This window comes from Eurosta solidaginis, chromosome 5 (genome assembly GCF_040869045.1).
Source record: "Eurosta solidaginis isolate ZX-2024a chromosome 5, ASM4086904v1, whole genome shotgun sequence".
Classification (NCBI taxonomy): domain Eukaryota; kingdom Metazoa; phylum Arthropoda; class Insecta; order Diptera; family Tephritidae; genus Eurosta; species Eurosta solidaginis.
In genome coordinates, this window is record NC_090323.1 from 149,519,147 (window position 1) to 149,530,313 (window position 11,167).

The 11,167-nt window shown below is 36.0% G+C and overlaps 1 long non-coding RNA gene across 1 annotated transcript; it reads left to right on the top strand.

Moving 5' to 3' along the window:
- The first annotated feature begins 2,858 nt into the window (after window positions 1–2,858).
- LOC137252339 (uncharacterized) lies at window positions 2,859–3,395 on the top strand. The gene is made up of 3 exons (XR_010953534.1): window positions 2,859–3,051; window positions 3,120–3,252; window positions 3,314–3,395. It is a non-coding gene; the product is annotated as an uncharacterized lncRNA (long non-coding RNA).
- The last annotated feature ends 7,772 nt before the right edge of the window (window positions 3,396–11,167 follow it).

The window sequence follows — 11,167 nt, forward strand, 5'->3', positions numbered from 1 at the left end:
ACAGCAGAGGTGATAGCACCCCTCTCTGCGGAGTGCCCCTGTCTGCTTCAGAATTTTGCAATTAAACTGTAATGGATGATCTGGGAAGATCACGGAGATAGTCGATTTCATGAAGCGGCACAACATCCGCATTGCTGCGGTTCAAGAGACTAAACTCACAGCAAGATCTGCTCTGCAGACCTGTTCTGCGAATAATGTCCACAGAAAAGATCGCAAGAGCGGAAATGGAGGCGGCCTCGCGTTTATCATACACCACTCTGTGCTATATCATATATTTGATCCCGACATCGGCCGCAGGGATAGTGTCTTAGAACGTCAAGGCTTATCTAATATCAGCGCTTTACTCACTGGCGATAATTGCATTATCTTAGGCGATTTCAATGCCCATCACGATCTATGGCATTCAAACTTGCAGGCAGACAGTAGGGATGAGATGTTGGCGGATCAAATAGAACAAACGACGTTCTGCATAATAAACGGAGACGCCCCCACACGAATGGTAGGAATCTGTCACAGTTCGCTGGATATATCAATCGTGAGCAAGGGATTCGTGTCAACTGGCATTGGCAACTGGTAACATTGGCATCCGACCACCTGCCTATACTTATTTCGTTCGAGTGTACCGCTGACTTTATCGTCACAGAAAAACGCACTTTCATAAACTTTAAAAAAGAAAAGTGGGACGAATACAAATCCTTTACAGACAACCGCTTTGCTGCCCTCTCTATCCCGACTGATGCTCGCCAAGGGGAGCGTGCTTTCCTCAAGGTCATTAAATCCGCCTCGGCTCTCTTCATTGCCACCGGTAGAATTCCCGATATTCGGCCTCTTTTTCCGGCTTAGGCCGCAAATTTAGCGAGAGAACGTGACCTTATAAGACAGCTCGATCCCGGCGACCCCCAAATAAGGGATATAAACCAACGCATCAGATTGCTTGTGGATGAACACACGCGGGCGAAATGGGAGGAGCACCTAAGTGGTTGTAAACTCTCTGCCGTCCAAGCACAATGACAAAATTTCCATGGCCTTTGGCGATGAAGTGCTGTCAGATGCGAAAAAATGCGCGAGCGTTTTTTGCCAACAATATATAATGCTTTCTACGGTCGACAAAGATAGACGGATGGCCAACAGACGCGCACATAAACATAAATTCAGCGCGTCTCCAATTACCATCACCGCCAAAGAGGTTGAGGACGCCATAGGTCATGCTAAACCATCCAAAGCAGTGGGCCCAGACGGCATAGCCATGCCGATGCTTAAAAGCCTAGGGAAAGAGGGTTTCAAATATAGAGATGGGGTTAAAAATAGATGCTATTATAAGAGTTGCCCAAAAACAAAATTGGCAAATTAGTGGGTTTTTATCAAGCACTCTTTTCTCAGCTTAGGTTTAGAAAATGATTTTTGAATAAAAGTTTAATTAAATTTTTTTTCTTTTTTTGATAACTTCACCGGAATTGCGATTTACCTATCGCGATAAACAAATGCATATCAAGTTGTTGTAAGGTCGTGTTTGGTCATTAGCCAAAGTCAAAACCATTGAGACTTGCTCAGTTACTTTCGCTAAATGACCAACGCGACGCATGCGCATCATAAATACCAAATGCTTGTTGCCTCAATGTGCCGTCCATTTCCAGAGATCGTGCCAATGAACGCTTTTGGGCATTTAAATAAATTTTTCTTTTCTGCATTCGCAAATCGTAATACTTTATATAGATTCGATATGGTGGATTTGATTTTGACAATCGGGCAAGTGACGTCAATTTAATAACGCCATTGCTGTCGCATCCATCAACACAGTGTGAGCGAGCAGTTATGTATGTATGTTTAAAAACATCAACATACTTGTATGTTTTTAAGTTTTAATGCCCAGTAAAAAAAATTTGAACCTTATATAAGGCTTATTTCATGTTACCGAAAGGCTTATTGCAACAGGCCTTGATTCTATAAGGAATATTAGTTGTATTTTTGGAGTCAAAAAAGAGTGAGAAAGGTGCACTAAAGTCGGATCCTTTATGCTCATTATCAGCTTATATGTATATGAGTTCGGAATGAATGTATTTCCCTTCTTGCGATGGTCGACCGATATGAGCTTAATTTCATACATTATATGAGTGTTAACAAGAGTCCGATATGACTAATCATAAACCGCTCATAATTTGCTTCTTATATGACTCTTCGGAGTCATTTATTTGCTTCATGTAAGATATTAGATTGGCTAGATCAGGGCGAATTTCGGACGCATGACATTAAAAATGGGGAAGCATATCCTCAATATTGGATGCAAAGAGTAATTTCGGAGCAAACCCATAAATGTAGGACATACCAGCGTTAGCTCTAATTAAAAAATTAAAAGACAGGCTCCACAGACCAACAAGGGCATACCACGGAGGCGGGTTTTTCTTGAAATACTTACATTGTAAAAATGCCGATCATTACGGAGTTGATCCATGCCAATTTAAAACGGGAACAGCAAAATACATTATAAGTTAATTTTATATAAAATATGAATATTTGTTCTTCTTTAGTTGCTTTGTTTGTTGAACATTCTTGGCATATAGCTCATAATTTTCATCATATCGGAGTCACAAAAGACTCTTACATGATCATATTTCTGAGGCTTACATTTTTCACATATTTCACACCCATATCGGACTCCTAAATTATGAGCACTCCGAGAATGTTTGTATTGAGAATAAACCAAACAACCTTTGTATTTTTTGTATATGTACGTGTTGCTCATTAAAATAAATGTTCATTCGTTCTAGATATTTTTATCGACACCATGATACAAAAAATGGAGGTAGTTCCATTTATTGTGACGTTTGCCACTTGACAGGCTAACCTAATATAAACGCACGCAAGTCATTTTCTGTCAAAAATGTCTCATGCACATACAACTTGTATGAGAGCAACCCAAATTGAATTTTCTGCGTGAAAACCTAACTCGATTTCCAATTTTTGTTTTGCGTGACATTTAGATTTGACGTTTACTGCCAGCTGACGTTTAGTTTTTATTTACAAATTGTAATTTTGTTTCGTGCTAAAATGGAGGTAAGAACTCATTTTCGTAAAAAATTATATATTTTTATTAAATTATAACCTTTTTGGATTTATTTCAGATTTGTAATGAGCAGCTTATTACTGCCGTGCAAGCGCACGTTTGTTTGTACAACAAATCCTCGGCGCTTTATAAAAATAAAGCTGCAAAGGATGCAGCATGGGAAGCAGTTGCAGAAGCAATCAACAGCAATGGTAAGTAAATGCTGGCGGTGGTTTATTTTTGTATTTTAATAATTATTTTATTGTTTTTCAGCCTATAACTGCAAAACACGCTGGCGTTCTTTGTGCGATCGATATAGGAAGGAGAAATCCGAGGATGCAGGGCGGTCGGGTGCTGGCACCAGATTTAGAAAGCAGTGGAAGCTGTTCAGCACGATGCAGTTTATTGAAGAATCTGCAGAGGAGGGAAGGTAAGGAAATTTTGGTAATTCTTTACGACAGCATGACACTGTTAATACGCGTCCAAAAATATCGAAAGATGTGTCAAAAGGCGCGTATTGACCTCAACAACAATTATCCGAATGCGGAAAATAAAAATTGTATATGTGTCCGGAGATATTTGCAGTTGAAGTTAGAGATTTTCATGTGATTGTTGTAATTTCGTACCCACAAAAAAAATTGTTTTGCGCGGTTATAGTTTTGGTATCCAAACCGGTGTTGGACCCATCCAGGGTAATTTTTTATAAGCGCGGCCGAAGGCCGCCAATGCAGAAAGGTGTTCTGCGCAAAAATACTATGGATGCCACCCCCGTTTTCGGAGGTACCCACAGGTATTTTTTCGGTTTTTCGTTAATATCTTTTGAACGAGTTAAAATTTTTATTTCCGCCTTCGGATTATTAATACTGATGTCAAGACGCGTCGTTTGACATCACTATTTTTGGACGCGTATTAGCAGTGTCATGCTTTTGTAAGGAATTACCAAAATTTTTTATATTAAAGTAAATATTTGTGCCTGAGTGTCGCTAATGTTTCCACTAGTATATCGACTGCTAAAACACCTTCAAAAATGTCGGTAGCGTAAAATCAAAAGGAATAATTGTGCCTATGAAATGTTTATTACCGTTTTTGAATAGTTGATACCGAGATTTATGGATGTATTTTAGCTGTCTATCGCAGACGTAAAGTACTCTAGCATTTAAGTGAAAGTTTCGATGTCCAGACGTTTGTCTTTGTGATTCAATGAAATATTTCATAACGAAACCCAGAGCAGTTTTAAATATCATTGAGTTTTTTGTTTTGTCGCGGATCGATCCGCAATCCCTCCGCAAAGCATCCGTCGGATATCGTAACAATCACGAAAATCTTTCATTCAAAAAAAAATTTCCAATTTTGAGGCTTATTTGGGATCATTTACAAAAATTTAAATTGCTATATACTTTGAACGCCTATAATAAACTTTTTTTAAATCTTTTTTTCTACTTCCAGTCCAGTTACCAATGTAGATTCTCCTAAGCCACCAGACAAACGCCCTTCACCTCGTGAGCCGCCGAAGAAGAAAAAGGTGGATGACCTTTTTGAAGACGTTTTGATAAAGATGCGAGAAAGGTACTCTGCGGCTAATACGCAAGAAGACGAAATATTTTTCTCCTTGCTTAAATCTAAACTTGCAAGGCTGTCTCAATCGCAAAAAGACGAGTTGCAAGCAGACATCTTAGCACTTGTTTCAAACAAATTGAAACATTATAATTTATAAATTAATATAAAAGTTATCATTCTCGACTGATTCATACACCTGAGAAAAGAAAAATAGCAGTGGCAATTTTTATCACTGAATTCATTTGAGTATGTGGTTTTGTAGCCCAATAAATTTTAGTACAACAAAGTACAAATTATAGATCTCTCATAATTCGCCTTGATTTTTGACAGTTTTTTCGAGGGTATTTCAGATTTTCGCCCATAAAATGTGAACAATTTTTTGTTGGTTGCTTAAAATTTATTGGGCTACAAAATCACATACTCAAAACAATTCAGTGATAAAAATTTCGACTAATATTCTATTTTCTGTAAAATAAAAGCAGTGGTACTTTTTATCATATTTCGTCAATTTATTTCTCTTTTTTATTTTTGATAATTTATGAAAACACTTTTGTAAATTTTGTCGCAGAAACTATGCAAACCAATCTCAAAAACAGTTCCAAAAAAATTCTAAAGCTCGAAAAAATTCTACGAATATTTCGAAGTTTTCGATTTAGAGCTTTCAGATGTTTGTTGAGTATGCAGCTTTGTAGCCAATTCAATTTTACTTTAAAGAAGTGCAAGTTTCAAAACGATATTGGCCAACGTTTAGTTTTGAGAATTTTGTTGTCGATGGTGTTGCTCATTTTCTTCTATATCATCATTCATTATATGAAAGAAAACGATCGTCTTAAAACCTAATTTTCATTAAAATAAAATTGAATTGGCTAAAGAGCTGCATACTCAACAAACATCTGAAAGCTCTAAATCGAAAACTTCGAAATATTCGTAGAATTTTCTCGAGCTTTAGAATTTTTTTGGAACTGTTTTTGAGATTGGTTTGCATAGTTTCTGCGACAAAATTTACAAAAGTTTTTTCATAAATTATCAAAAATAAAAAAGAGAAATAAATTGACGAAATATGATAAAAAGTACCACTGCTATTATTTTACCGGGTCTGTATATCCGTAAAGTACAAAATACATAACAAAGATGTGCCATTTGTTTGTAAAACCTTAAAAAATATAAACATAGATACAATAAGTACAAATTTTGAATTTTAGTAAATAAAAATATTATTTATTTATTCTCAAATTTTTATTTCATTAGTATTTAAAATAACGGTTGTTAGTTACTAAAGGTGGTATCAAAAGACACGTCTCAACCTCCGTTTTAAGAATCCGAAAACGGAAATCTTTCTGTCGAAAGTTATTCACAAAAAACCGTAAAATTACCCAGAGCGGGTCCAAAATATGGGACCTGATCCATAGTTTTTTTGCATAGAACACCTTTCTGCGTTGGCGGCCTTCGGCCGCGCTTATAAAAATTACCCTGGGTGGGTCCGACACCCTTTTGGGGATCAAAACTAAATGCACGCAGAACACCTTTCTGCATTAGTGTGTAAGTGTGTACAACAAATCTGACGAAAAAACAACAACCACATTAAAATTAGAACCGATTTTTTGCTTATATCTTTTGACAGAAATAAAAATTTTAATTTTCGCTTCCGGATTCTGAAAACGGAGGTCGAGACGCACCTTTTGATACCACCTTTGATAATTTTCGATAAAAATTAGGTGGTGCACCGTCTTGTGAAACGTTACCGAATTCGCAAATATATTTTTGTATATGCTTACAAAAGCGTAGCAAAAAGACGCTGCTCTGGATCTATTGCAGGCCTACGAGATTCCTTTAGTAAATATGGTTCCAACAGTCTTAAAAATGTTTCGAATAGGTCGCAAGACATCCTCACGGACTTATAAAAGAGGTCTGGATCTTTGCGCTTCAGAATATCATAGCCAGTCGCTTGGAATCCAAATTCATCCCGAGTTTTAAATAATTGGCGTCTACATCTGCGTCCATGCTGCCTTTGATACATTTCCCGTAATAAAATAAGGTCTTCCGCGTCACTTAAAATTTCCATTATCTCCTTTTATTTTCTTTGTTAAATTGTTAATCAAACGTATTAAATTTGAACTTGTCAATATTTTTACAAACAAATTTGACAGATATGACAGCTCAGTTACGCACGCACGCATGCTTATTTGGGTTAAGGCAAAAAACGCCGGTTGTTTGCGTGCGCAAAAAAAACGCAGTGCGGTTTTATTAGGTTGGCCTGTGACTTTTGCGGGGACAATGACAATTTCACCAAAAACAAGCTACCAGATTGAAAAATGTTACGTATTTTTCTAATTTTGATGGATTTCATACTAACGAATGCGACTAAATTACTTTCATAGTTATTTTAAATAAAAAGAAAAAAATTAGTCCCATGCCTTGGAAATATTTTAATACGAAATATCAGCCTAGAAAAGAAGGTCTTTAATAAGTTTTTCGAGCTTCCGAAAATTCTTTTGGTGGAAAAAACATGGATTGAAGTATGCAAAGCAAGGGAATATAGCCTTCTTAAGTGCCCGTACATTTGCTCAGAACATTTTGAAAAAAACATACACGTTTTCAATTGCTTGTTCAAAGGAGGTCCTTATAAACCGACAACGCAGTTTCTTGATAAATTGGCTACAAGTCCACATTTTTTATTTTTTATTTATTGTATAGTTCTAGCGTCGCGCTTTTGGAGGGAATTGTTAAACCATTTTTTTATGGAGAACATTACCCTGTAGCTCTGCAGGTTAGCCACTAGTTATGAGATTTTTTTTGCCCGTTGTACCAGGGGTCACCTTGGGGCAGCCCCGCCTATACACATTCTGTGCCCTTTTAGCATTGACGTAGATGTCCAGACTTTGGAGGTACACTTTTTCTCAACATGCCTTGAGAAATCTCCACTGTAGGGACATGCTAATAGGGCCATGCTAGATAAACAGGATGTTTCGTGTATTTTTTTTATCTAGGGGTCAAGCTGCCATAAAGATATGAGTCATTAACCAATGTATGAGTCATTATCCACTATTGTTCAATAAAATTGAGATATGTATGCACATAAATTATGCTAAAGCATATTATTACAGTCTCAGATAATCATTGCGTTTTCATCCTAAAGGAAATTTCCATCGCGAAAAACCACAATTTCGCCTTAAACAGTAACGAGATGGCAACGCTTCTGGCAAAACAACAAACATTTTGAAACTTCAAAAATCCCCAAATACGTCAAAAAAATTTTGAGTGGAACTACCTTCTTTTTTGTATCATGATCGACACGTTTATTCTTTACAATATGCTTTGGACATCTAAGTTTCGCATTAAAAATCAATTTAAAACAAAAAAAAAATGTTTGAGCCTGGACAAGAGAAGATGTGCGGTGTTTTTTATATATATATAATTTTCCATTGATTATACCCAGATGTGATATTTAAATAATTGTTAACTTACCTTCCTGAGGAAGACGCGAATATGCGTCGAAACGCGTAGAAGATAAAATAAACGATGGTTTTATTTCAAAAAAATCGGCCGAAAAGCTCCACAATTTAATAATAAAAACAAAAAATTTTGAACATAGTTTTCTTGTTGCTGCTTTACTAACAATTTTTGGAGATGGCATCTATTCACCAAATAAAGACGCTTAATAATTCCAACTACGATTCGTGGAATGTACAAATGAAAAACGTTCAGGTTAAATGTAACAACGAGCATTGCAACCAAGTTGATAGGACAAACTATCAATCGCTTATAGGATCATTGATGTACATATGTGGCACTTGCAAGCCGGCCTGACATAATGCATTCTGTATTCAAACTTTCACAAAGAAATACAGATCCTCATGCTGAACATGAAAATGCACCGAAACACATTCTTCGATACCTTTCAAAGCCGGTGAATTACAAATTGCAATATAGAAAGACGAGGTTTTAATTTTGACGGTAAGCCGATATTTTTTTCAATGAAGATAATGTCAGTGCTCAACATCTTGTCAAATTCTCTATTAACGTACTCCGTACCATGAGGTTAAGAGGCAGGCATACGATTTATCTGAAAGATAACGTTATGTATGAGGCATAAAGCCCATATTAAAAAAAGTTTACATAAGTTATAACGACCTTACTGTAAGGCTTATGGACCAAATAAAATAAGGCCGACATAATGTCTTATGATAATATACTACTATATAAGGCTTATAACCCAGAGTCAAGCTTACATAAGGCGTTGTAATAAGATAATAAATCGACTACATAACCTGATAAAGTTTTTATGAATCAAGTAGAACAAGGAATAATATACCATATTTTAATATAATTATATGTATATTTCCACATATAAAATCAGGCTTGCATAGAACTTATAACGAGACACCATCTGACTTTAAATTCCTTGATTGATCCCTATAATCTATCACCGAAAATAATTTTCAGTTCTACGTTAAAGTTATGGGACAAGTAACATTAAAAATGCTTTTTATTTTTATACTCTTTTACCTTAAGGATAAGTCGTAAATTGGCCTGAAATAAGATGTTATTATAAGATGTACGATGCACTATATTTACCTAACTGTAAGGTTTATCTATCAGAGGTGAAACCAGCATTCCCCATCGCTTAAAAACGCTTATGCCAGTTTTTGCAGGGTGACTCTAAGCCAATTGGTAAGTAATTGTCATTTTCTTTATAACCGTTAACTTATGTTAGCAAGCGAAACTATTATGTTCATATTATGTATGTGCGTGCAGGGCCGTAGAGAGAAAATCCGGGGCCGGGACTAAACAATTTACGGGCCCCCTATAAAAAATCCACTAAAAAATTTGATTAATTTGAATTAATGACGTCTCATTCATGAATCATTAGTGATGGATCACATCAAAAAAATGTTTGCCACATCAACTAAATAATTTTTGGACTAAGAGCTGAAAATAAAATTAACACAGAATATTTACTATTTATACTGTTTTATTGTAACGTAGAAATAAAATTCTCTTTTAACAGCCACATATTGTTTCAAATAATCTTTTCTAGTTATTTGGTAACATTTTAATAAATTTCTCATAAATTTAATGATGATTATAAATTTTAGTTATTCAATATAGAAGGTTCGGATATGAAAGAGTGGCTTTTCTTGCTGCTGCAAAATTTTTTATAATAATATCAAAGTTTAACTGTCTTGCCAAAACGGATTCAACACAAAGCGTGGCAAGTTATGAACCTCGCTCTTTAGATGAACACGATCTATGAAAGTTTTTGATTCTTGAAAGGATGCTGCAGGAACATTCTGCACTAGCTACAGGTAAAGTGCAGGTATAGTGCAAAAGATACGTAAAGCAACACCAATGTTGGGGAAAATTTTATACAGATTTTGAACATAGACGGTATTTAGCAATTTCAATGGTGACAGACCTTTATCAAAATTTGCTTCGTAAATGTGTTTCAAGTGAATTATTTCGCATTCTAAGTTTTGAGAAATGTCCGACTTGTATTTTTCGACAAATTTTGCTACCCTCGCCCGAACCGTAGTTTCATCCATGTCTTCAAATTGCCACAAAAAGGAGAAAACGTCTCGCTCAAATTTTTCATAGCTGCAAACCGTTCAGTAATGCCAGTGATTACCCATTCAAAGATCACCAAGAATGTGTTTTTTGTTTTTAATCACACTCTGAATCATCCTTAATCATCTCATTTAAATTATCTTCAGAACGTCTTTTGGGTTTTCTCTTTCGAATGCCCGGAAACTTTGGCGAGATGTTCAATTGAATAGCAACAGTCTTGCATTCATTTAAAATTGTTTCCCATTGGTTCCTGATCAACATCAAATCAGCTAATAAGGCATCTAGATGTCGGACCTCAACATCTATGGTGGCGTCTCAAGCTTGAAGGACCACGTTTCTTTCATTAATGGTAGTCAGTATTTTGAACCAAATTGAGGACAGCAAGATACATTTGAACTTATTGATATACTTGAGAATGCCGGAAACATCTCCGTATGTTTGCGCAGTCAAATTTGGCTTTTGTCTGAAAGACTATGAAGAGAACTCGGTACATTTTTTTTGAGGATGTCCCATCGTTGTGGACTGCTGCTGAAAATAGTAAATCATTTTTGTACAACTCCGAAGAAAGTAATTGCAGCCGTACAAAATTCTGCAACATCAACACCACATAAATTGAGACTGTGGATTGCCCAAGGGGAGTAATCAGCATTCGAGTTTTTGTCAAGAATGTCACGTAGTGCTCCGTTGTAAGCTCCTTTCATATTGGCGCCGTTACGGTACCGTTGTGCACGACAATCTTTTAATGGGATTTCATCTTTACCTAGAGTATGGCAAATTAGATCAGCGATTTTCTGACCAGTTTTTTGGTTACAATTCACGAAAGAAAAATCCGTTCTTGAATTGTAAAATTTGTTGCTTTCGAATTGAGATGGAGTTAGCGCAAAATGAACGTAGTCTGTTCAACGTGACTAGCATCAACGATAATAGCAAAATACTTGGCTTTCTTGCCTTGATCTAATATAGGTTCCCTCACGTGGTTTGCACAAATTTCTATAAACTCGGTCT